We start from the raw sequence: 26,083 nt of genomic DNA, 5'->3' as shown, positions 1-26,083 counted from the left end.
ATTTATGATAATTTCTGGCCAAGGCCATCGTGCAATAAACATAAATTTCTGTTAAGAGCCAACATTTAAAAAAAAAACATAAAAAGCAAGCAAACGCACAGAAAACAATGGCAAGACACGAAGAGGTCAAAAGCGTTGATAAATGTCCATGGCTTTGGGGCAAGATACTTATGGTACTGGTAGGTAGGGTAGGTAAAAAAAACCAAAATGTAAATGTACAAATTTTCTTGTTGTCAAATTATATTGAAACTAATAAATTTGACAGGCCATAACGAGCATTAAGCTGGGTGGAGCTGGAAAGAGCGATGGAGAACCCAAAACCCATACAAAAATTGACTTGTCAATGGTTCAGTTTTGCTTTTATTCCACTTGTTTCATTTTTCTTGTTGTGGTTTCCAGTTTATTGTGCGAAACAAGTGAAAGTGTCAACGCCATGAAAAATGATAAATGACTGAAAGAATATGCTGCGAAATGGTGGCATCGGAGGGAGAGACGAGGAGATAGTGCCGCCAGGAGGGCAGAGAAAGATGAACAGGCTGTCCAATGCGGCGTATACGTTATTTATGTCCTGTGCCAGACTGCAGATGAAAATTGCGTTATGCAAGGCTTTTCATAAACGCACCAGAGCCGGGTGAAGCTTTCATTTTTAACAAAGCACTGTTCGTGTATCATATTTTTTTTTTTTAAGCGATGTCAGCGATTAATTAGTCAAGCTGCCTGATACTAAAACCGTCTCTTTAAAATACACCCTATGAGTTCTATAGAAACACTATCACCTCACTATTTCCATTTTTATAAAAGTCTTTAAGCTCGTGAAAGAATCCTATGGCATCCTTCTCGCTGGGGTCACACATTGTAATAAAGTAAATACGCGAAAAAGGACATGGCTGAAAGAGGGTCCTTATCTAGGACTAAAGCACGGAGCCCAGATAACCGAGCCACAAACTCATGGCGAAAGCGTGCCCGGCATAATGAATAGGATTTCGAGGGTATGTTTAGAGGGTTAAGCGGTTGGGGGTTGGGTAGGATTCCAGCATGAGGTGGGTTAACTGTTGGATAGTTGACACTCTCGAGAGGGTGTCTTGACTCCCACTGGCATATGAAAGTAACACACATAAATGCATAATAAAATTCTTTAACGCAAACATTTAACCTTGGCTTCGCTTACTTTACATGTCTAAACAAATTTATAATTATGGCACGCACTTTCCTCTCAAGTGGGGCGGTTTGGAATTCCGCAAGTTCTGCGTTTTTATTTGAGATTGTTGAGTGCTAATTATTGTTGGCCATTCACAGAGCCAAAGGCTTGTCTTTTCAGTTCGGCATCTTTGAGAAAGTTTCACAAAAATCCGTCAAAAGCAAATCGTTGTGAAGGTGCTAAACATTCGCCTACGAATGTTTGCCCAGAAATGAAATCTATTCAGTGCTAATGAGCTCTACGCACTATAGGAGAGGGACAGATCTGAAAAGATCTTTGGTTGTCAACTGGAAGACTGGCATTTCTTCAAAGTGGTTTCACTAATTTGATTCGCAAATGAAGGCTATTGGTTCGAGGAAAGTGCTTGAAAATGCTAATAAATGGGTTTCAGGGAGTGGCCATAATAAAAACTTTTGTTTTTCAAATACTCACCCAAATAATTCGCGAAATTTAAACAAACATGGGAACCAACTGGTTGTGGTTAAAAGCTCCAGCATAGGGCTAAAGTTTAGGCCCTAAACTCGAGTCTTTGACCCAATCTATGGCGCCTCCAACTAACTATCCAACCCCCTCGGCGAGTCGGCAATCAAAAGCATCGTTTGTTTTGGACTCATAGACTCTTTAACTAAGCGCGATGGTACAATGAACTTTGCTAGACTGAGCCGAGTGGGTGGTGGTGGGTGGAGAGGAGGAGTTGAAGGGCCTATACGAGGGGTAAGGCTTGTCGACTTGTGTAATGCAAGGAAAGCAGAAACATCACAGAAAGAAAATGTTGGGCGGGAAAATGGTGAAAAACGCGGGTGGAGAAAGGAATTAGCATGATATTCATCCTTTGATATTTGTCTTAGGATCAATTAAAGAAAGAAAATATTAAAATAGTGATAATCTTTAAGCTATATTAATTTTTAAGGCATTGTTAAAGTATATTTTAAATTAATTTAAGGTACTTTTAAAAAAGACTAAAAAAGCTCTTAGCTTGAGAATATCTTGAGTTAAAATTGATTTTATAAAAAATATTTAATAAAATTTTGTATCTCCGTGTATAACTGCCTCTTCTTATTGCTGCGTCGACTGCGGCTGTTTGCATTTAAATTTTTCACATTCAATTCATTTGAGGCTCGGCTGTGCACACAAAAAAAAGAGTGTGTGTATAAAAAAAGGAGAAAAAAAAGCAGTAGCATCGGCAGCAGAAGAAAACAGCAAACAAAGTTACAAAGGCAAAAGGGTAACGAGCGAGCCAAAGGGGGCGCCCGGCTGAGTAAGACTGGGTAAGGCTAGGGGCGTGCCAAAGCCAAGTTAAATGCTGCAAAAATGAAGCTAATACTTATGTTGCAACTAGGGCTACTCCCAACCTCCTGCTTCAGTCCCGTCTTAACCCTCACCTCACCTGGCCGCACAATGACTTGCGGGCTTCATCATCAACATCATCCACATCATACTTTTTTCATCATACGGCTGCTACTACCTTTTGTTAACGCCCTCGGGTGTATTGTGTGGGCGTGGCAAACACATGAGAATTGAGCCCAGTTTGCGAATGTGTTGTTGGTGCGTGTTCCCATTTTATTCATTTCGCCAACTTGCTCTTTTGTGTGAGAAACCCTTGCGGTCTTTACAAGAAAAAAAAGGCTCCGAAAGGTTATGATTTGGGTTTCAGGCTTAATAGCTTAATAGTCAAAGATGAGTCAGGACAATTATTAAGGAGAGTTTTTAAGGAGTTTTCTAAATAAAATTAATACAAGTTTCATAAACTTCATAATACAAGTGTTCACCACCACAATTAATAAAATTATTAAAACGAATTCCCTTCCATAAATATTAAATGTTAACCATTTTTCATCAGTAGTTAAGCCATTACACTAAATCTCTGGGTTCTCACTGGAAATTGAAACATTTCTCCATCCCGGCAAGTTTTAGGTTGTCCCCTTTTTTTGTGGAAGATTTCTTTTCAGCACCTGAGCGAGAGCCAGGGTACCGTACTATGCTCCGCAACTAACGTGGCTAACAAGCCAACTATGTGTAGCCAACGTTCAAATGGGCACACAGTACAATAACAACAAGAACAACAACTGTGCAGCAACGTCAGCAGAATCAGGATGAAGAGGATGAAGCCAGACCCCCATTTTGACTTTTTGTTGTTTTTTTTTTGTACTAGAGCTGCAGAATGGCCATGTGTGTATAGGAGGCCACAACGGTAAATCATCATACTCAGACATACTCAAACATACACAAACACACACACACTCAAAGATACTCGCCAAAGCATACACAAAGATACAGATGCAGCTGCAGATACAGATACAGATGCAAGAAAGCCTCGCGGCTTGTTGACGTCTAAGCTAGGCTATCTACGCTTTGGCTCCAGTTTATCTCAAGTCCCAAAAAGGTGGGCTTAAATGGGTTAATACTCTATATTCTAAAGGTTTTTTTTAAGGTTAAGTTGCTAATATTTTAGGAGAATTTAGAGATCTCTTTCCTAGAATATATTTATGAAAATACCCTAAAAATGTTAAAAACTTAGTTGATAAAGCTATCTTGCCCTGGGCGCCCCTTGAAATCCTCCTTGGGCCCACTTGAACCCATAGAGCCAGAGCTCTCCATCAAAATCATAATACTCCGGCCACTCAAGGCCATCACAAGGAGGAGGTGGAAGGGGCGACATTGAGGGGGCCGTGGAGATGGTTGAGGGGAAGGTAGAAAAGAAAACAGTTCGATTGAATGTCTTTGGATATGTGGGTCAGCAATGCAGTTGACGTCGACCGAGGCAGCAGCAGCAGCACCAGCAGCAGAGCAAACAAGTGAACCCGCTTGGGTGGACAAGTGCCCTGGTCCCGGTTTCTTTGATCCCGGAAGGGGGGGCAACAACGGCAGTGGCATGAGAGTGAGGGGAAGGGGGATGTGCCGGGGCAACTGAGAGGAAACTCGTTTTTAATCGTTGTCAATGGCCAAAACGTTAAGTGTCCCGTTCGCTTGGTGGCGGCTGTGTTGGAGGTTCAGGAAGAAAAGGCACAGAGAGAAAAATGTTACAAGTTTCTTTAGCCTTCCAGAGTATCATCATTTAACTCCTAATATTTTTCTTTAGTGTATTTAAAAACGGGGCCAATCTGACGACTGAGGGGTATCCAGGAATTCTTTGGCCATCGGCGGGCCAATTTTCAGGCTACTACCAGTTGGGGGGGACTTGTTTTTCGCTCCGCGTCTCAAACAGGTTGCGCTGTTAGTTGCACTGATTTAGTTCCCTGGCAGATCGCTGCAAATCAAATAGTGTCCTCACTGCCTCACCCCTCTCCTATCACATGTCAAATGGAATAATTACACAAGTGGCACACATTTTTTTTTTTTACCCCATTTTGCGAGTGAAAGATACTGGTATCGATGGCTCTAATATAGCTGTAGTTAGTAACATGAATCACTAAATGAAACCGTTTAAGCTTAGTTATATGAACATTTATATATACAAATAGACATTAAATCGTGACAGCCAACAGTTGTGAGTGTGTTTTTTTTTTCGATTTTTGGTCTATATATGTATGCATTTTTCTCTTTTTTTTTTGATAGAGCCTGGCTGACTTTTGGATTTCCAAATGATTGCCTGCAATTTAGTTCGTGCGCGTCGATTTGCATTTTTTTTCCAACGTTTTTTACGGCATTTAATACGCATGACTTCAGCCTAAATTGTTGTATCGTTGGGATTGTTATTTATCTACAAATATGTTGTAATTTCCAACACATTGATGTTAGGAGTTTGATGGGCTTTTATCGTTTTATATTACATTTAGACATGTCTTTTATAAGTAATTTGTATGCTTAATTAAAATCTTTAAATACAATTATCTCTTGGGTTAAATTACCTTGGGACCTAGTGCCCCAAACTTTTAGTTCCCAACTTTCCCCACTCAACCCTCATCTTTCGCCTATAAACTATAATGTTTATATATGTGAATCGCATTTCCAAAAGCAAACTGTTCGTACTGGAAACCAATTGAAATTGGAATTCAATTCGGGGCTCGAAATCGGAATCAAGCCAAGTTGAAAAACGGCCTCAAATAGGCATATAAACATCGGCAAATTGCCAATGGAGCAAGCAGCGGCACGGAATCCACATCGGTATATCTCAGTTACCGCATCATCAAACATCATTATTATGTCTTGGGCCAAGAAGACAGTCCGAGTCCCAAATCCCAAGTCCGAGGAGAAATACCAAAAACAACAACAACAGAAAAAACGAGTCAATCGAGTTGGCTGAATAGCTTCGAGCAGTGACCAGTTAAGAAACAAGTTGGCTTGGAAATTCGTTGGCTTTGGGAAGCGTAACTAAATGCCCGAAAATCAAAAAGCGTGGCAACTGGCAAGCATTGGTAGAAGTGGCAGAAGAAACACATCGGTGGCATCCAGCTCTCGTGGCCATTAACGGTTAATCTGGGCTCTTCACCAATTTACGCGCCATACGCCGGCCCCGGTCGAAGCTGCCAATCCGTGTCACATACCAAACAATATTACTTATGTGCCAGCCTCTCTACACTTGGCCGAAAGAAGCGTTTACAGAATTGGTAGGAATAGTGGTAAAGCTATGGCCTATTGGTGTCTTGAAAATCGAAAGCATTTGAAATCCATTCGCTTTGGGGCGGAAATTAGGGGAGTCAGTTTTGGCCATTTTTAGCTTATTTCACGACTTTCCAAAATTCGTTTCTTAAATTGGTAATAATATATTTAGTAAGTTTTATACACCAAATTATCAATTTTTATCTCATAAAGTAGCCTTTTATAAGCCATTTCCACTGCTATAATTCTAGCTTTAATGGAGTTACAATGTCTGGTGATATCTTCCACAATGTTGGCACCTCTTTCCATAATTTCTCTCGAGTTTATGGCTCTATAATTTCCCTAATAATTTATTATGGACCATATAACCTTTCTTTATTTGTGATTTTTTGTGAGTGTAATGCCCACAGGAGGCGAATCGGTATCAGAATCCCCCAAGTGCCATTCCGCTGTGACATGACCTGACCTTCTGGCGGCATTCCTCTGGCAATTAGCCGTGTTTATGGCTCTGTTTTGTTGCCAGCTGCTGCTGTTGTTGCCACTGCTGCTGATTATGTTGTTGTTGCTTGTGTTATTTTTGTTGTTTTGCAGTTAAATGTTGCATGCCACATTTGGCACACATGACAAGCGACATGTGTTTCTGATATGCCAATAGCCAATGGACATTTACGATCGCCCCACCGCTCCACGGCCCGAGCCACGCCCGCCGCCTCCTCAATCATTTTGGCCTCCTGCAGAGGGCCAAAACCATTATGGCTAATTAATGAAATTCGCACTGGATTTTCCGGGGCCGAAATTTCGCCGGGGAGACGTCGTCGCCGTCTTAATTGGTTATTTATTTTGTTTTATGTGCAATTTTAGTGTTTCATTTGTGTCTTTCTCAAATATTTCTAATTTTAATTTGGTTTCTCTCTTGTTTTTATATTTCTCTGTTTGGTCTTAGCGGGGTCATTGGGCTGGAAGTTAATGGCCTGGCTTAATGGGTCATTTGAGAGAAGTCCGTAAAAGTGTCCAACACATACACATGCAGAGACCAACACACACACTCTGGCATTCACGTAATTAGTTGAAATCTCAGCGGGCTTCGCAGTGGGTCAAAGTTTAGGTCAATGGGAGATTGTGTCTAAATTTTTGGTTCAAATTTAATGAAGGTGTTTAAAGGGTTTACCTGTTTTTGTATTTATTAAGAGTATTTCTACACACCTGCAATAGAAGAGGAGAAAATATTTAGTAAATAAAACAAATATGAAATTTTAAATTAAAATGTAAGATAATATAGCTATGATATACAATGTATGCCAATAAATAAAATAAAAACAATATTTAGTGACAACGAAAACGATACTAAACTGAAAGCATATGGTGGAAAATGGTAATAAATTTTTCCTGCAATATGCATATTAAATTCAATAAATTTTCTATACAAAAGCAGGAATGGGCGGGAAAACACAAGGACTCGGGGGAGTAGAAGGTAGCAAGCAGGGCAGACAAGCTGCCGACAGTGAGCTAAAGGATATGCACAAGGATAGCAGCTCAAATTGATAGACATCTATATATACACATATATAACAGAGAGTATATGTAAGAAAAGCGGGAAAACGATAGATTTTTTAAGTGAGTGAAGGTCCGGAATTTCCTTTACCAGCAGAGAAAAATAAACCAACTAAAATTTTGTCTTAAAACAAGGCATATAAGAATTATTAAAACAAGAGATTTGGTACAGCTACTTCTTATATATTTCATATATATAATTTTATTGATATATTTTGAAGAATTTTCTCTCACTGTAAGCTTGTCAAACACTTTTGCTCTTTTGCCAAAGCGACAAAGTTTATTTAGCCCTTGACTTGGGAATTTTTGCGAATTTTTTCTCGCCACCGACGATGACGCCTTAGCGTCCTTGATAGGATACCCAGGAAAAAATCCATTCCTTTCAAAAAGGTGAGAGATGATGGCAATGGCAGTCTCCTGGAACGAATTTTGACGAAGGCCACTAAAAATAGTTGCAGAGCAAATGCATGATTGCCATCGAACCAATAATCATTTAACAATTCCCAAATGGATGGGTCTGGCTAATAATAGAGCCTCCTACCATCAATAGCCATGCCACAACGCCTCCTTCCAGCGTTTTTGGCTCTTCACTAACATATCACGTTCTGTCTGGGGGATATTCGTACTCTTTCTCAAAAAAGAATCCGCGCAACATTTAATTAAATAGCAGACAGACTGAAATCTGGATGCTGGCATTTTCCTCCCGTCAGTATTCCAACCCATCCACTCTAACCATCGCTTTGTGCCTGTTTTCGATTGCTTTGGGTGCTGGATGCTACTGTTGCTACTGCTGCTATACAGAAATAGTTCCGATCCGAAAATTGCAAAATTCAAAATAACAAATTGCATCGCCTGCCAGTGTCCTTCCCCTGTTATTTTGTTTCCTTTATTGCCGTTCAATGGCAGAGCTGCGGTCGTCAACTTTTGGCCGATTGGCAGGCGGCAACCGCAATTGCTTCTGCCTCTGGAACTGCGACTGGACGATAGTCGCAGTCCCGGGTCTGAAACCGAAAAAACGAAACAAAACAACTCCCCCTAGTGTCAGGGGCGTCGTTAGCGAATATTTATAACGTAGAAAGGGCAAGGCAGCCAAAGGATTCGATGGAAAGGAAAATACCAATCAATGCTAAATGTTAAATGCACAGGAAATTGTGGGGATTTGATAAAAGCAAGTATTCAATTTTCTATGGGAAGTTTGTACAAAGGAATACTGATCAGTAGTAACCAATATTCTGATGAAATTCAATCCCAAATTTAAGCTATTAGTAATAGTTTCCTACCTAAAGTAACCCTTTTTCTAAACCTTTATAATTTTTTGACAAAATTCATTGCCTTTCCTCATCCGATTCTGTAGGGTTTCTACTATTCATAAGCCTGCCACTTCCACCGTCGGGGCCACTTCATTCGAAGCTTAACTAAATACAGTGGCATGGTGATGCCCTCGTGTGAGGATAGTAGTCTCCCTATCTTTCTATTGCGCAATCATAAATCAAAGCTCCCAGCACCGCCCACTTTTGATGTCCGTTGTAATCCGGGTCTTAACATTCTCCACATTGTGCTCGAAGTTGCAACAGACCATGCCATATACACGGGTGGGGGGCTTGTCACGCCCTCGAAGCTGAACTGAAGTGCCTAGGCCAGCCCCCCCAAAAACAGGACAACGGCTTAGTCTCCTCTGGCTCCTCTCGTCCTGCCCGGTTGTCGGTCTCCTTTGGTCTGAACCGCGAATGCAATTAAATAGAATATATCGTCGGCTGGCAGGCTCCAAGGTCGACGGCTCTCTGTCGCCCAGTAGTTCGTATCGCCCAGTGTGGCTGCACATCCTCACATCCTCCCTCTGATCCTGTCCTGAAAACTGAAAAGCCCAGCCGACTGGTAATAACTTAGGGAGTTGCCGTTGGCTGTGGTTTTCCACGATATGCTTTTTTTTTTTTTTTATTTTAAGCTATATATTTTTCGGCCGCTTGTTAAGTAATTTTGTTAATAGCTGCACCAGCAGCAACGGCTTCAATAAATCTTTTTGTGCGGCTGCCACAATTCGTTGCACATTTCATGCTCTCTTTGCCGGGGCAGGCAGTGCTGGCAGTGCCTCTTGGGCTATAACTATTAAATGGAAACTAGTTCACTCCACTCTAGAAGGCTCAATCGAGTGCCAGCACACACCTCCCACAAGGCAGAAAGCACAAACCATCGACAACCTGCAAAAATTCGACTAAAAAATAAAAACAAAATCGTTGCACGCACACGAGTCGGCAGTTGGGCTGACTTTCACCGATATTTGCCAGCCAGCCATGATTGTTAAGAAAAATAATAATTCCACAAATTATAACTTTGTCTTGCCATCTCAGAATAAACATTAGAGTTATGAGAAATGTTACAAGTGGGTGTATATTTATTTAAGATTGCCAAATAGAATAAATATTTGTTTAAAGAAAATCAAATTGCTTTCTCTCCTTTCACTAATTGTATTTCATAACTCTGCTTCAGTTTTTAGTTTGCAATAGTTTTCCGAGTTTTCTGACCCTCGACTGACAGGTTGGCCAAAAGGCTTTGTGTGTGTGTGTGTGTTGTTGCCACTGCCGCTAACAAAATTTACTAATTTTCAGTAGCGGAAACGGATTTTTAGTTGTTGGCTTTGTGCTTTTGTTTTGGCATTTGTTGTTGTCCGAGTTGATTGCAGCGATTACAGCTGTCACCCCTCTGCTCTCCACATGCTCACCCTTATTTCTTTGAAATCTTTTTGTGCCCACCGCTGTCGTAATTTACACCTGTTGCACCTGCTGCAAATGAAATGCACACAAAGTTTACACAAATTTTATAGCGCTGTGGCAACCGAGCCATAGGCCAGCTCTCAAACACCACAGAGTCTTGGCTAAATGGAATTTAATTAAAAAATAATTACACGCTCATTTGTTGCTTTTGCTTTAATTGTTTGACGTTTGCTTAATTTTCCTCATTAGAAACTATGCTGCTGATGTTTATTTTTTATCAAAATTTTCGCATAAAGTTTCCTGGCTATTTTTTGGTCCAAATGGCGGACTTTGGCTAATGAATTTCCACCTGCAAATAGTTTGGTTTATTTGCTAACTTTTTGGTATTTGTAACAAATTGAAAAATGGGCCTTTTTTTTCTACATTTTTTTGTGGTCTTTTGTGAGCAAGGTGAGCCAGGAAATAAATTAAAGACCGAATAGCCACACTGAATTGCCGACTTAATTGTTACTCATACGCAGTGTTGCACAATGCACCGGCCCGGTGTTGCACTGCCACCAAAGCCGCTTTAGCCTTTGTTTGCCGGGCTTTAGTCGATTCGATTGGAATTGGTTTAGTGTGCAGGTTGAGCAGAGCTTTGTTCTGGAAAACGGCTTAAATGCCGTCGTGGTTCAGTTTATGAATAGTACATGCGGATTGCGGGTCTTGCCGGATTCCGACAAGTTGGCGATACAATTATTTACTTCTGTTGATTAGGTTACTCTGGCTTGATTGTAATTCTAAATATTTAGATTTCAGCTCTCTTTCTTCTTCCTCTAAATAAATTAGATCTACCCATCTCCGGTTAATTTATATTTATTTTCTGATTTCATTAATTTGAGCCAGATTATTGGCAGTGAAGCCATGACTTCACTCCCCTTTTTCGTTTATCTGCTAATTAACTAATTGGCACGGCCAAAATCTAATTGCAATCGGGAGGAGAAACGAAGGAGAAATTTTCGTGGCCGTCCGGCTGGATGGCCAACTAATTGTGGCTTCCAAGTGAATTTTGGAAGCGAAGTCGTAACGGGATTGGGCCCGTTTCAATACGCTGATTGATTGTGAATAATCAATGCCTCGGTTATGAATCACAGGCTACGTATATAGCATATAGTGAGTTGGAGCCATTGGATGCATAACTAAATTAGGCAATGCCACGGACGTGAGGGGCATGCCAGAAATCGGTGAGGAACTCCGAGTGAATCTAATCCGAGTTATGTAATAAAAGAACCAGTCAACAGTAACAGTAAGTAGAGTCGGTGGCCAGTTGCCCAAAGAGTGGAATCTCTGTGAAATATTAAGCAGTCAGCAGTCGACGTTTTAGTCTGGGTGCATCCAATCTGGCAAAGGAAAAATCGGACACAATGAAATGAAATATGAGAGGGGGGTGCAATTGAAAGGGGGCGGAGCATATCCTCCTACCATTTCTCACTAACTTGGCCAAGCGAATTGTCAGCGAAAAATGTTTTTGGAGATGAAATGGTGCGCGAAGAACGGAGACAAAACGGAAGGAAGCGGAAATGGCCACCTTAATGATAATATACACTGGACAGTTCTGGCCAAAAGTGTTCGCATGCCTTACAGACGGGGGAAGGTGTGAATTAACTTAGTTTAGTCAGTGTAAGCGAAGCAGATAAAGCGATGAACATAAGATAAGTGAGCATAACAAAAGCAGTTAGTTGCGTTGATGCGACAAGCTACATTTATTTTAATACACGACTTTAATTTATTAAATTTTACAGTTGTTTCAGGTAGTTTACTTTTAAATTTTTAAGATTTAAGAAGAATTTTAAGGATAATCTTGAAAAACTGAAAAACTATAATTGAAAAACTATCAAAAGTTTCGTACCTTTTATTTTAAAATTCTTTTTTGAACTACAACTTTATAGACTTTTTGTGTGGAAATGTGATTAAAATTACTGTTCTAAGTATGGTATTTACCAAGAGCTTTGCCAAATGCGCCTAATTGAAATTGCAATTAGTCAAAACGAATTTCGGGCCCTACGGAGTATTGGCTTTTCTACTTTTCCCTTTGGCAAGCGCCACCCACTCACTATTCTCTGTGCCGTACATGTGGCTCTCTAATTAACACGCTTTTTTAATTATTAATTGCTGCACTTAATTTATAGGCAGGACTAGACCCCAATGTACCATACATCCCACCACGACACCAGCAGGGAAACCATTTAACCCTCGCTATCTGTTGGCAAAGGCACAAATTGCAATTTGTTTCAAGTGTCCTGGCAGCAGGACAAACTTTCTTATGCCTTTGTGTCCTGAAGAGAGCAGGGACGGACCAGGGAAGGTGAGATTCGGGGGCTTGGGGGTAAAACTATCTGCTAACTGTGATTTTTGTGCCTCGAAAAGTTGCAATTTGTCTTTTACCTTTGCTCTATCGCAGCCTTTGTTTTTTTTTTGTATTTTATCTTGCTCTACTTTCAGTTTTTCTTGTTTTTATGTTGAAAAATAAATTGAATTGTAAGTTGAAAGTTCTGCCATATTGATTGCTCTGCCCCGTCGCAACTTTTGTGGGTTTTCCTCCTTTTTTCTATTTCATTTGGAAATTAATTAAGTGCAGGCAGTCAGCATAACGGCTGTTCTACGAAAACCGTAACAATTTTCACTTCAACATTTTCATTTTCATTCTGATTTATCGATACAGAACATCAATTTTAAGTTCTCTTCAAGTTTCTTTTCCATTTTCTTTTTGGGTAATGAAATAAATTAAAATAATGCAAATGAGCTGGTCTAGAAACCGGAAAAACCAGTAGGGTGATAGAACTCGAAGATACAAAGTTTTCCATTTTAGTTTTTACATATTTTTGTAGCCCTTTCTTCGCCCTGATGATGGCCAATGCCTTTCGGTGCAGTTGAATAAATGTATCTCAAAGATACAGTTGAAGATTATCATTTTAATGAGTGCAGAAGTTGCTTAAATTATGGGGAAAAGGGCTTAAAATAATTGGATAAATTTAGTGGAAAAAGAATTCTAAATTTTTGGTTTATCTTCTGACTTATGGCTTAAATATTTTAATTTCGTGAGAAACTGCAGAAGTACCTTTATGGTCGATATGTTCTAAGGAGTTCTAAGGCTCTAAGGATAGAATCTTTTTAGTTGTGGCTGCAAAAGCAAGAATATAACCTATTTAGTTTTATATTTCATCAGCCCAATTCATCCACAATAGCCACGTTTAAAATTTAAATTAAAATACGATATACGCTTTATAGTTGCTATAAAAATTGAAGTTTCAACAGCATCCAAAAAAAGCACAAAAATTAAACGAATATTGTCATTTATTTTGGGTTTATAGGTGCAGGAACATAAAAACGTAATTTTCTTCAGCTCAGTGCCCATATAAAAGATATAGTTGGAATTTCTGTTTATTTCTCTGCTAGATTAAACCAAAATGAAAATAAAATTTAAAGCCAACCAAAAACACGGATCGCTTAAAAAACAATGTCTAAAAAAAAAAACTCCGAGAACGAGAGAAGTAGATGCGAAAATGCCAACAGTTTTTAGCCCATGAATGCAGGAAAATTCCATGGAAACTGCAAATGCATTTTTCTGTCGCATTTCCTGACCCAGCGTGGAGCATAAAATAACAGCAAAGCAACATAAACACGTGCCAGCCGGTCTAATGTCGGCCATTTCCTGTTGGCCAAAAACCGTAGGCCAAAAAAAAATAATACAACAACAAAACGGAAGGAAAAACGGGCATGCATTAAAGCAGGCGTGTCACCAGCAGCTCGACAGTCAAAAGAAGCTTGGGGATAGTGAGAACTTTGGACATGGGGAGAGTGCCCTGGACCCCAAGTTGGTTTCTTTTCCAGACAGCTTCTATTTCCCTTGCTAGTTTTTTTTTTTGAGGTCGCTCGTGGGCGCACCAAAGGAAATGAGGACGCAAAATGGCCGCAAAAAAGGGCAACAAAATGCAACTGACAAGCGTAATCGTCAAGGGAATACTATACCCTTCAAAATGTATTTATATTTAATACAAATAGTAACCAAACAAATACCAAAGTTCATTGAAATCAATTAAATTATTTATGATGGCACAAAGACAAAAGCTTTTCAGTATTATTTGATTCTTAAGCGTTATTTAATCTAAACTAGATAGTGCCTCTCTAACAACTAACTAAATAACTAAAGTCGCAACCACACTTGGTGGTAACAAACAAAAATAAAAACCAGGTAGTCAGAAAGGGAAAGAAAAAATATGTTAATAAAGTGCCTAAGGTGGGGGGTGTTGGGGGTTCGGCATAGCTAAACGTGATAAACGCCGGAGGAATGACCTCTACGTCTAGTGTTGGGTCTATCTGCCTCGTTTCCACCACCCTCTCTTTCACACTGCCAACTGCATTTAAGTAAAAAAAAATATATAAAGCAGATGCATCTTCAAGTTGGACACTTGAAAAAATGGTTTTTAGTAGTTTTAAAAGTAATTTTTATTTTTAAAACACTAAAATTTGATAATCTTTTGATTGGCCTCTTTTATAATATAATTTGATATCCATAAATATAGTTTATATATTCGATATTTTCCAAACTTTATGTCAAGTGCATTTCTGGCTTTATTTTGCAGCTGCAAAGATGAAAACTTTGTGCCACTGGCCATCTCTCTAATAGGCCAACAAAAATCTTAGCCGGATAATAATGATGCCCCAACAACTGCAACTGCAGGCTGCGTTATCTGGCCATCTCTTTCGTCTTTGTTATAGCCATCTCTTGCTTTGGCAGCAGCACTTTAGATATGCATTCTGGTGCGGACGCTGGTTCTACCACTTCGTTGTTTGTCTGCATTTGTTTGCCAGCATTTCTTCTTTCGAGTTCATTGCCGCGGCTCTGTTTTATTTCTTTTCTCTTTCCAACGAATTTTAAATTCTCCTCCGAGTGGCAGCAACATCAACATCATTATCACATTGGAGCTCTTCTACCTCATAATGATGTGGCTTGTCGTCTTGACTCACTCGACTACCCTTCAGAGTGTGTTCATTAGCTTTGTAAGCTCCCCAGACCCGCTCTTGACACACTCCCTGATCATAATTGAATTACCAGAAAGGGGGGTATACCAGACAGTGCACTATGGGGTTTTTGACCACTTTATGTGGCATTTAATCATTTTTGGAAAGTTCTCTGATTTAAAAAAAATTAATCGGAATGTATTAAGAAAACATCAAACTATTATGCCTCATACTCAAAATATTGATTATTAGCACCATATGCTAGCATAACAGCTGCAAAGTCAGCTGTTGCATTCGAAAGCACGTGCGCTAAGTTTGCAATTTTCAAATAGTGATTTGAGAAATTAGATTATTTGTTTAAAACTCCATTTAAAAAGAAAAATAGTAATGGACACTGATTTCACAGGTTTGTACTACATGTTAAATGTATTAACTGTTTAAATTGTGCGTGTCTATACTAAAATTTTGTCATTTTATAGATGCACCTTAAGCTGAATTTTGGGAAACAAATTTCAATTTTGGGAAGAGTTTTGAAATAGAAGGAATAAAAAGTTTTCAATGCGTCCAAGTGTATGTTGTAGCGTTGTCAATACTGAGCAAAGGCTGTTAGTCTTATTGTGCACTTTTCTCCACTATTGGCGCAATTTGAATTTTTCTTAGATAACCTCACTTGCTCCAAAAGCCGACTTGGTCGCTGCTTGGAACAGGGAAAGGGGTCGGGCTGAGCATCAAATGGCTGTACAATGTTTTTTTTAACGCCATGCAAATAACAATGTGGATAATGCCGTTTTGAAAAAAAGCCACCAGTTTTTAATGGAAGTAATGGAAAATACGGTGCTTCCAGTCGGCTATTTTGGAGAAGAAGCGTCTGAGTCCTGAAACAAGCTGTATAAATCAGACAGGCGTCACCATTTAAGAAAACACTACCGATTACATTCCATCGCTGATGTGTTCAACAGAGCTATGGATACATAAGATCCAATTATTTCGTCCTTAATTTATCGAGATGCATAAAAAACTAAAGAGTCTTTTACTTCCAATTGAGGTATTTCGTATTGACGAATACGAAAATAATGTTTGTCTCGAAGATGACGAATTTAACGATTCCAGCTTTTTTTAGATAATATTGACATATTATAGAAAATGAAAAAAAAAGAATAATAAGATTAATACTACTGTATGAAGGAATTTTTCTTTTTCAACTTTTATATGCATTTGTATGGAAGAACACTGAAATCCGGTATTTTAAACTGACAGTTCCCAGGGAAAGCGTTGTCCGATTTGGTTTAAAATTACTATATCGTATTAAAATAGCAACAAATATCAGCTCCTTAAATTTCATTAATTTATCTTTACTTTTACCAAAACGTTCCTATGGGAGCTATAGGATATAGTTTCCTGATCCGAACGATTTTCATACTATATGTGCCTAGGATCAAATAATAACGATTGGTAAAGTTTCATGTCGATATCTCCAAAACTGACCGAGTTATTAATTAATGCCACAAAAACAGGTCAAAAACCCCATAGTGCAGTGGTAACAATCTTAGGAAGTGGTTGTGGCCAGTGGCGAGTTGGCCGAAAGGAAACAGTTGGCATTTAACAGAGGAAACACTTTGCCTTTCAATTTTATGGGCTTGGTTGGGCTATGATTTGGTTTCCAAAGATGATAAATGGTTAGGAATCTTAACTATTTTTTTTTTTTTAATCTTCTCTATCACTTTCAACCACCTTGAAAGGTAATAATAGTCTAAAAACACACCATTAATTGCTAAAATAACCACTGTATCTGCGGATTATGATCGAGCAGGTGGTAGGCACCCAGTTTCCTAGAAACCATAATTTGCACGCTTTCTTCTCAAAACCCAGACACGAGTCTCCCCTCTCCAAAGCCCCACCACTGATTCTTGGCCATGGCTTTAACACATTTTCTAAATATTTTCGAGTTCACGATCAAGATCAACGAAAGAGAATATATAGAGGCAGTGGATTCAACTCAATTGCCGCTAATGAAGCCGGCGAGAAGATGCTGTGAGAAGTAAGATGGTAAAAATTAGACGGGGGTTCCACAGAGAAGAGGGTCTTCCATTTTACCACCTTTTTTCCCCCTTCAAAAACACGCACAGACACACACACATTTTAACTTTCATTTCTTCATACAGTTAGACACTTTTATTGTGTTTTATTATGTTTCACATTACTTTGGTTTTTTCCTAGCCCCTTCCCTTGGACCATTTTGTTTGCCATACGTTGCTGTTTCTGTTTGTGTTTTTGTTTATACGGACTTTTCTTGAATTTCTATTTCCAGCATAGATAACAATTTCTATAAGCAAAGTGCGATATTTCACAAGAGTCTCGCCGGAATCGAGTCTTGACTACAACAATACGTAGCGCATTATTTGTGCCCTTTTGTGGCATTGTTTTTCTTTTTCGAAATTCGTTTTTCTTTCAACGTTTTTCGTTCTTGTTCTACCATTTTTGGCATTCCTTCCGACGGTTTTGCAACTTTTCCTGGTTAACTTGGCTTGCTATTTGCAGCAAAGCCATGGGCTTACTGAAAAAAGGGATACCGCCATTTTAACCGCCATCTTGAGAGGGAAATGAATTTAAAAATGGCGGCAGGTCAAACAAATTGTAGACTACTTATTTAATTAAATAAAATTTAAATAGATTTTGAAACTACGCTCATGTCCGGAATAATAGTTCTGTGTGTGTTCTGAATGAATTTGGTTAGTACTCTGTAGCAACAAAAGCAAATATAAATTGCCAAAGATTAAAGTTGCAGTCGTGACTGGGGCGAAAAAAATGGCGAAACAAGCAAGGAAAATGGTAGTCACTGGCTGGCAAGAAGGGAATCGAATTTGGTCTCAAATTACTCAAAGGGAAATTTCAATTGAGATAATAGAACCTGATTTTCGTTGAAATTAATGATAATGCTCTACCATTTCCATGATTCATTTCCATTCGCAGAACACATTTTTTTTGTGTTCTAATTGGGAGAAAACGTTGCCATCAGTTTATTAAATTACACAAATAAGGACTCAATATCAATAGAATTTACAATTTTATTTTAAATTAAATTCAAGTGTTTCCTGTTTTTTTTTTCTTTTCATTAATTTGACTGATTTTTTCTGGTCTTTAATTTTGTTTGAGAAAAAAAAAACAAACCAAACTCAATTTTCATCAAGTTGAAAAACCTTTTTCAAACTAAATTAAGCTCTTAACACTGCGGGGTAAACCGAAACAATGTGCCACGCTGGGCATGGTTTTTCATTCTTTTCTTTTCAGTTTTTTTTTGTATTTTCCCACACAGCAAGTCAGTGGAAAACCCGCGCCCATTTCCACTCAAAGATTTTGGGAGGAACTCTCTCGGCAGACACTTGTGCATATTAATTGCTTATTGAGCAGGCTTCCCCTGTTTCTGTTTCGCAGTGGGGAAGTCGATTCGGATGGGATACCAAGTATACAAAAAAAAAACCAGCCAACATCCAACAGCCAAAAAGAATTGTTTGGGAAAATCCTCGCGCAGAGGGAAAGCCTTTTTTTTATTATTCTTTATCAGTTTCAATCACTTCATCGCGCCCAGGGCAAGTGGTACAGTAGGCATTCCAATAGAGTCTTGGCAGGGGAAACACTAGAAATGTGTTTTTTTTAGAAGATTCCCAACAGGTTCTAGCAAACCACTGAGAGAGTCTATTTATTTATTTGATTTATTTATTTATTTATTTATTTATTTATTTTCAAACTATCATTTTATGGATTTCTTATACTATATAATCACTGTACTTTGCCACATTTCACTGTTCTGGGTCTCATTCATTCATTCCGACACAGACCCACACACACCCTCACCCTCCACCTCGCATTCATTCATGCAGGTCCCCCTTTCTCACCTGTTTGTTTTGTTGTTGGTGCTGTTGTTTCTTGTCACTAGCCTGGCCTGGCTGCTTCTTCTTCTTCTCACCCGTCACTTTCGCTCGCGTATCGAAACAAGCGTTTTCCGGCCAGGGAGATTTTCGTTTTTTTTCGGTTGTAGGGTCAGAGGTCGCTGGTTTGGTCGGTGGTTTGGGAGCAGCCTTTTGTTGCAGCCACTTGTGCACCACTCTTCCCTGTTTTTTTTATTATTTTTTTTTTGTTTCGTTTCTCGCTTGGCCCTTTACTGGTTGACAAAATGCCAAACGCTTAAAATTTTTTTATATCCGTTTTATTTTATTTATCCGGAGTCGATTTTTTTTTATTTCAGTTAGCGCGTGGTTTTTAAATTTTGGTTTATTTGGCTTTGTCTGATAAAAAGCAAAAAAATAAAAGAGGTAATGTTGTTAACAATTTTTGTTGCCTTTTTTTGTTGCTGTTGCTGTTCTCGTTAACCTTTTCCGTTGCCGTGCACGTGTTTGATTTGGCAACGTTGTTGTTTTTGTTGGTGGGGGGGTTTATGGCAACCTGTTTGCCACCGGAATGTTTTCATGTGGTTTTCCCAAAAGAACGGATACTGAATGAAAATTCAAATGGAATGCCAACAGTAATAATTATGAATGATTGCATTCAAAAAATATATGTATGAATGTATATTTTTTTTGTGGCATTTAGATTTGGAAATACATAATAAGATTATTTTTGCAAAGCGCTAATTCTATTTAAATTGAAAAGATAAATTTTAGAGATTTTGTGGTTAAATTATTATTATCATAGCAACTGTGAAAATATGATAAAAGCCAAAAAATTATCTGAATTTTATTCAAAAAAGTTTCTTGTTCCTTCCAACAAATTAAATGTATTTTCAGTTTCTGAACAGATCTCTATTGTCATCGATAATTGTATGCAAATAAATGACAAAACTTTTGCAGATTCTTTCTTGTTTTTTTTGGTACTTTTTTATTAACATTTCCGGCTGAAGTATTTATCCAATTTTCCGCAACAATTTAAACAACAAACAAACAAATCAATTAACGGTTATCAGCATTTATTTTCTGGTTATTTTTTTTAGGTTTCGCTACAAGAAGTCGGTCAATCTGTAGAGTCTGGCTTTAAGGCGCATTTTTCGAGCCAGAGTGTGCTTTAAATTTGATTAAGTCTTCTAAGCGGGTTCTCTCTTTACTGGCTTTCAACTGCCAAAGATGGAGAGACTGGTGGGGTCTGGTCTCCAGCCACCGCCAAAGTGGCTTTCTAAACACAGATGCACGCTCTGCTGGAGCTGCCCACTTGAGGTAAGCAACAACAACAAGAAGAACAGCTCGGAATCGAGACAACATTGGACCGCCGCCTAACGGTAAACCAAATAAAAAACTTCTATCAATAGACAAATTCACAGCACCGGCAATGGCAATGGCGACGTCACGGCGCGCGTTTTAAATTCTAACTAGAAACCGTTGCTTTTCGCATTCAATCCAAATCCAAATCAAATCAAATCAAATAAAATCAAAACCAAAAATCTAAAATGAAACAGGTTCTTAAACAGGATTGGTTTGAATTCTTTTGTTGTTTGTTGCAAGTGCAAATGATAAGCGGAAAGCATGCAAAAATTAACACCAAAATCACAGGCAAACACACACAAACACTCAAAACACACACACGTACAATGCGGCGTAAGAACTCTCTCTGCGAATTTCCCTCGCTTTTCCGGAATTTTTCCGGAGTATGCACCGACGACGTCCGTAGCGCTTGAACAGTCACAGGTGACTGAAACTGAAACCAGAAAACAGCAGGCTGAAAGCCAAGAACCGAAGCTGGCTTAAAGGCCGCTGTTAACTCAATAACAGAGCAGCACACGAAGCCAAGTCACTGTGGGCCAAACGAACCGATTTGTTGGCCAAAACTCAACATTGCAATGTTCCAATGCATTGGAAGGGGTTACTCGAGACTGTTAGTTCTTAGGCACAGGTGCTTCAATGCTTAGGCTTATGAGATATAAAATAAAGGTAATTTTTTTAATTATAAGAAGAACTATTTAAAAACAGTAATTGAGAAACAAAGACTTCTATTTAATAATAATCCCGCTTATTAATCCGACTTCCCACTTCTTGGCGCCCTTAAAAGTAGGCAATGAAAATTTATAAGCAAACAGGTTTTCCTCTAGAAATCATAGAAGAATACAGTTAATTAAGAATATCTAAGGAAGGAGTTAGGAGTTAGTCAAATATACGATTAAAATATGTGCGATCATTACGTAGAATTAGATAATAACTATTATTTTATTAGGAAATTTAAAATTTCAGTCGAACCAAGTTGGAACGACTTCTTCAAACATCATACAGGTTCGAGAGAGGCTGCTGTTAAACTAACAGTCTGTTAACCTGCATTTGTTGCATGTAGAAAATTAAATGTTTGTTAAGGTTCGTGTTTGCATTTGTTTGTGGGATTATTAACCCCAAAATTAAGAGACTTTTCGCCTAAACTAAGCTTACAGACAGACATGCAACATCTTGCCAATAGCTAACTAAATTATTTAAGTGTAAATATTGAATTCAAAGGAAGTTACATTACAAAATTAAAGCCAATTATATTATTATTAGAGGTAACAAACAATTAAAATAGTTATAGATACTATTAAAAATAACAAGCTATAACTAAAACGATATTTCACTATTGCCGCAACATTTCACTGTAAGCAGTTTTGGCCAACTGCAACCGTAACAGAGACCACGCACTTTATGGCCAAAAGGGAGTAAACGAAGCCTGAGCCGCCCTTCTGACCTACATGGCTAACATCCTCACAAGGAATACCCCACCCATTCCTCCACAAAAAAAAAAACAAAAATGGTAGCATAAACCAAACTTTAAGCGCAACTAATTATGTGGGGGAAATATACGAGCATGTTTGGAGCTTTAAATAGTTGAGTGTTAAGTCGAGACTCTGAAATACCTGAAATAATTCCACAGTTCCCATTCAGGTTCGAGGCGAGGCATCAAAGATTCTCCGAAAGTTGAGGGAATTTGCAAGTTATGTGAATGCGTTTTTCCATAAGCTTAAACTTGCCACCACCCACTCTCCTTTCACAGTTTGGAACGATAAAAGTTTTCAAATATGTTACCCGTAAATCGTAGTTTGTATGCGTGAAATTTTGCTACAGTAATTACAGAAAAGTTCTAACCTTAAAACTCACCCTGAAACAGTCCCACAACTACAGGCTAAAAACGCAACCTACTTGAATTAATTAATAAATAAAGCTTTATTTTTATTCAGGCTTTACTGTACTTCCTTCCGTATTTTGCCTGCTGTTATTGTTTCGGTTATCTTCGTTTGGGCCGAGTGAGTTGCGGCTGCTTGTGAGTCGAGTCGAAGGAAGGCCTTCAGGCTGCACTTGCCATCTTTTTATTGTTTTCGTTTTTTTGTTTTGCCTTCGATTTGCTTTACTCGCTTTTTGGCCTCATCTCTGCTTTCCGCTTTCGCAGGTGACGTGGCCTATTAGCAGCGATAAAAGTCAAAGACGCTCAACAACAAAAGGATATCCGGCTGACGGAGCACCGCCAGCAGGAAAATGCTACCAGCAGCACGTGGGGCATGCAACGTGTGTCGTATGTGTATGCTTCTCTTTTTTTTATCTCCTCCTGTCTTTTTCACGCTCTGGCAGATTACGAGCGCGGGAAAATATATTTTTGAAAAATTAGCACATTAAAAATGTATATGACTAAGGCGATATCTTAATATGGCATACGTGACGCCGGCTCTCTGCCACCCAATACGAAAATGTGTCTACAAAAATTTCCCTAATGTGTCGACATTAAGCTGATTTCTTATTTACATTTCATATTTAATTGCGTAAATTGTTTGCTCCGAAAATTTTGGAGAGACACAAACTCTGTCTGATTTGCATTATCTATTCAATTTTGCTATTGTCGGGTACATTTTCAATATGTTAATTAGGCAGTAGATTATTTATTTATCATCTAATCCCAGGCGTAGGTGAAATGTTTATTTAATTTAAGCGTAAAATCTATTTATTTAGTCTGCAATTTGTCGGTTTAAGTTTGCATAATATTGTTAATTGATAATCGGTTATTTGAGGGGCTTAAAAATTTAAGCATATATATTTAGAATTATCTTTAAATAAGAGGGAAACGGATTGGAAGTTTGGTCTGTGTTCGGTTGAGCCCATAAAAGTATGCTATGAAATATTGCATTTCCCTATTTGCTGAAAGTTTTATAATTTTTTAGTCCTTCTTACTTTTAGAAAACTCTTGTTTAGTTTTTTTTTCAAAGAAATTGTTACTCAGTACCTATCTATGTCTATTTGACGTACAATTGTTTTTTTTTAGCTTGTGTTCCTTTTCTCTTCTTTTCAATTTTGACTTATTGTTGTCGGAACACAGACTCTGAGGCATTTTTCTATTTTTTGCTCTGCCATCCGTCTTTCTAATTGGCATTTAACAAGCCTCCTTTGTGTCGTCCTTTATCCCTTGGCCCATTCGCTTCACTTGTCCGCTCTTTAGCTCCTTCTTCTCACCTTCGGCTCATTGCATCTGACTTTGTTACACTTGATCTCTCGTCTGAGTCCGAATGCCACGCCCATTAACGTAAACTCATTAGACGCCGCTAACCATAATCCCCTGCCACCGATATCTCAGAGGACAACCGGCAGAACCCACAAATAAGAGAGGGAAAATAAAACCGGGTCTGAAAACCAAAACTCATTCCAAGTCTGTGGACACGTAGCATCGCATAATTACAACTTAATCGCTTGACAAACAAAGCAGACGCCCCCACATAAACAGCTATTACAACAAAAGTCACGGGGGTGGTGGTGTAGGAAGGAGGGGGGAGGAGAAAGTCAGAAGGGATAATGCTTGTCCTAAGTTTTAAATGGCGACCCAAAGTCACTTTAAAGACTCCTCGGCTATTTGGCTATGGACATGCTGTCTCTCCTTTATTGTCACGCCTTAAATAGTTAATAGGGAGAAATGCCAGTAAGAGGGGAGATTTAAAAGTTCTAAGGGTGTTGGTGACAATTCCATTAAGGTATTTATATTAATTGTGGCTTAGCAGGATTCTGAAAAAATTATAAAAAAGCTGTTCGTATCTGCCCTTATATATTCACTTACCTTTATTAAAGTTTTTTTATATACTATTTTATTTAACATTTAAATAAATGTATCAGATTGTTTTAATCTACCCATTTTCATGTAAGCAAGGGTTGACATTGCATTCAAAAACTATTTTCATGTTAGGACATCGTCCTGCAACTCCCCGCAAATGAATATTTCATGACAATTAAAATGTTAACTCTGTCAAGCAGCACGCAAAGGACCCATCCTGCATTACAGTCTTCCGCTTCACCCACCGCCATTCGCAGGGCCAACCTTTGACCCTGTTTGCCACACACTCACTCCTACTCACATACACTTACACTTACAATTACACCTGATGAAATCCCCTGGACTTGCCACTGGCAATGTTGCGGTCAATTTCATTTCCTTGCCACCCCGAAAGCATTTTTATTTGGGGTAGAACTAATAGGATATTATGGGTTTAAGTTAGGGTTAAGTTTGTGTATTTAAAATAATTGAATCGTAAATTAAATAAAAACAAACAAAGCCATTGTTGTTGCCAATAAAACCCTTAATAATTCGTGGACTTAATGTAATGTTATTAATATAACAAATATCTAGTTCCTTTAGATTTTTTCAAAGTGCATTGCTCATCGTACTTGGCTTATTGCCATGCCTATTGCCGTTGGACAAGAATTTCGCGGAGCTTTCATTATACGCTTCACAAAGGATACTCTTGTCCGCGTCCTTAGCTCCTGCTTTTGTTGCCTCCTGTTACCATTACCATTAGCCACGAAATTGGCAGTATGCCTCAGTTGCATCCTGTGTGCATACATCACTTCATTAGGCGTATCAATGTCAGTTGCCCTTCCGAACACTGAGTGGCATGCATCAATTTCTAAAGATCCAGAGTTGCTGAATCAGAGAGGATTCATTATGGGGCTTAAAGAGAAAGCCATTGGAAACAGTATCTTTCAACCTAAAACAGCAAAAGCCTATAATTTACTCCCCCTTTCTGTTTCAAAGTCAAAACCAGACAATTCTTTTAATTTTGTAAAGACCATAAACCATATTTAAACACATAATTTCTCTGTGACCAACATAGAGCAATTTCCGCAGTAAATCTGATTTATTTTGTTTCATGTTTGCCTTTCCCATTCAATATTTGACATTGGAGGTGGTGCCCGTGGGGAAATTTGTCGCTGAAATGCAAATATAATTAAACAAACCGCAAAAATATTCACACAGCAGTTGGCCATTAAAATTACACATTTTGCCAATTATATTTAGAAAGTCTGATGGCAGAAACAAAGTGCAGAAAAAAACAAAAATAGCAACAAATCCTGCCCAATTATTTATTTAAATATGTATTCATTTATAATTTATGTATGCACACACGTGCCTGTTGGTGTTTGTATTTAGCGAGCATGGCTGTGTATATCAATTATTTGGCCAATTGAAGTGATTTATTTATTAATTTTTCCAAGCGGACCGGGGCGTAAGTTATCATTTGATTTCAATTTGCTGTTCAGGTGTTCATTGCACAAAGTTAGTAGTCCTTAGGGACTCGAGTAGTTTTGATTTTATTTCATTAATTTTTAGTCAATATTCCCTACCTTGATTTATAGCGTTGCGTCTCATAACATAATTTAATTGATTTAAATGTTTAACACGATATTTAAGTGACTTCGCTTGGCCACTTGCCAATTGAAATGAAAGTGAAATGTCTGTCAGAGGTAATGTATTTTATTTGTACATAAATAATTGGATCGTTTCTTTTTGTTCTCCGTTTTTCCTCGTCACATTTAATGGCGAAATTATGAATAAGCTGCCAGCCAACATGGCGTATACATAATTGAGCAATTGAAATGCAATAGATATTAATTATTCACTGCAACTGTCCAGCTAAGTGGAGTGCTCATCAATTTGAATTTCCAACTAAATTATAATTTAATTAAGTAACATATTTAAATTGATGAAAAGTGGAAGTGGAGAGAGCTGTACACTGAATTAAGTCGTTGTGAACAAAACGGCGTGCAGAAACTGATTTCAGGTTTAATAAATTCAAAAGCCATTCAACTACTTTTACTAAAATCCACCT

The 26,083-nt window shown here is 38.4% G+C and overlaps 1 long non-coding RNA gene across 1 annotated transcript; it reads right to left on the bottom strand.

The window, feature by feature from the left end:
• Positions 1-6,921: 6,921 nt before the first annotated feature.
• Positions 6,922-20,664, bottom strand: LOC138927540 (uncharacterized). The gene is made up of 3 exons (XR_011444008.1): positions 20,575-20,664; positions 18,894-19,283; positions 6,922-6,940 (listed from the first exon to the last, which is right to left on the bottom strand). It is a non-coding gene; the product is annotated as an uncharacterized lncRNA (long non-coding RNA).
• Positions 20,665-26,083: the final 5,419 nt, after the last annotated feature.

The sequence above is a fragment of the Drosophila bipectinata genome, unplaced genomic scaffold (assembly GCF_030179905.1).
Source record: "Drosophila bipectinata strain 14024-0381.07 unplaced genomic scaffold, DbipHiC1v2 scaffold_301, whole genome shotgun sequence".
NCBI lineage: Eukaryota > Metazoa > Arthropoda > Insecta > Diptera > Drosophilidae > Drosophila > Drosophila bipectinata.
This window is presented reverse-complemented; position numbering and strand designations above follow the sequence as displayed.